This window comes from Vombatus ursinus, unplaced genomic scaffold (assembly GCF_900497805.2).
Source record: "Vombatus ursinus unplaced genomic scaffold, bare-nosed wombat genome assembly UNPS02014778.1, whole genome shotgun sequence".
NCBI lineage: Eukaryota > Metazoa > Chordata > Mammalia > Diprotodontia > Vombatidae > Vombatus > Vombatus ursinus.
Genome location: NW_020954556.1, coordinates 35,940,035 through 35,941,897, shown reverse-complemented (window position 1 = coordinate 35,941,897; position 1,863 = coordinate 35,940,035).

Sequence of the window (1,863 nt, the reverse complement as noted above, 5' to 3'; positions counted from 1 at the left end):
TTAGCATTCTTCTGTTCACAAGAGCAAGAGAAAAACCTATTTTCCCCTTAATTTTAGAAAGTAATCTCCTGTAGATTATTTTAGGAAGAACAATGTAGGTTAAACCTTTAAATAACCAGATATTTTGAATGATTAAAAAAGTTTGAGAGTTTTCACTGATTTATAATCAATTTCCCTGCTAATCAGTCCCATTTATTTTGGAATGCTTTCTAGGGTATGGAAAAAGATATTTAAAAAGCAAGAAATAGTACTATTTAATGAACTAAATGTTTTTTATCACATGAGCTAGTCTATGTTTTGATTTTTTAGCATTACCCTGAAGTATTGTAGTAAGCCTAACCACTAAATAGATACACTAACTAGACAAGAGAAAGGTTGAAGTACAATTCAGGTTATGAGCACAGAGAGAATACTGTTGGCATACCTAGCTAACTAAGTCTGTGATAACTGGAAGATGAAAAATTAGGCGGTATTAAATCTCTTGTGGAACACAGTGTCAATCTGAGTTTCCAAAACCAACACGGACTTTCTTTTAAAAGAATCTACGGGAATCCTTTAAAGGTCTGGTAACAGTAGTTTAAATATACTCATGAAGGAATTAACTGGTATTTTCAACTCAAGGGAGAAAGATATTTTAATAGCTTTTAGATATCAACCTGACCTCCTCCAAATTAGATGAACATGGATTATGAGATGGCTAATAGTGTGGCATCATTGGGGTTTTGCATACTACTTAAAATACCTTTCTAACTATAACATATTATATAATTTGTCATGTTGCTTATGGGGTTGCTTTCCTGTTATCACATAGTGGCACACCTAACTCTAATATTAAGAACATATCTGTGTTAAAGGATGGCTGAGAATTAAACATTTCTTATATTGTAACTGCGCTCCTCACTTAAAAAGACATAAAAGTAATTTTCAGTAGATGGACAGAAATGTTGGTGGTCAGGCTTACTTTATGGCCAAATACAACATTGCAGGCAACACACAACAATCAAAAACTGAAATATATTAAAATAAAATCTCAAAAGCCAAAGGCACTGTAAAGAAACATTTAAGATTCCTCTTACAGTCTCCCCAAGTCCAGCCTGAGGTCTGGCCATGGAGCAGGCATTCTCCAAGAGGCTTTGACAATGTCAAGCAAGCTATCAGTACAGTTTAAAGTCACAATCAAAATTCATTTTACAAGCCTCCACTGTTTACAACATTTAACACGGAGTGTGGCTGGGCTAAGTGCTTCTTATTTGCAGCCTAACACCAGGAGAATATAACAACAATTAGTATCTAGATGCTGAGATTTGACTCTGTAAAGCAACAATGGTATTGGAGAGCCTAAAAGTTAACTTAATCATCAAATACCTTTAAGTGTGGTATCTCCCTGGTAATCCAGTTAACCAAACTACATCCTCAGCAGAAACTCCTGAGGTGGACAGTAGTTTTCTTCAGTAAGCCCTTCCCGCTGGTCTTGTCATGAGGCAGAGCTGGCACATTTTTAATCCTGCTGAATAATTTGACTCTCTTTAAACTATTTCTCGTTGACCCAGGGACTTGTCTGTCTTAGAATGAAAATAACTGGAAGGTTAGAGGACTGCAGATCATCACAGATCAATCTTCCCTTTTAAGCAGCTAACTGTACCTTAATATTATCATAGCATCATTATTCTGAGAAAAGAGAAAAGCTGCTCCATCATATATTCCACAAATTGCTAGGCTTTCCCCTATCCCCCGCAGTGCTGGAGAGGGGATTATTGCTGCAGAGAAAAAATCTGACCATACTGTAGAAATAATCACTGCAGTTCAGCTCACCCTACATCTCTCTCTCTCTCTCTCTCTCTCTCTCTCTCTCTCTCTCTCTCT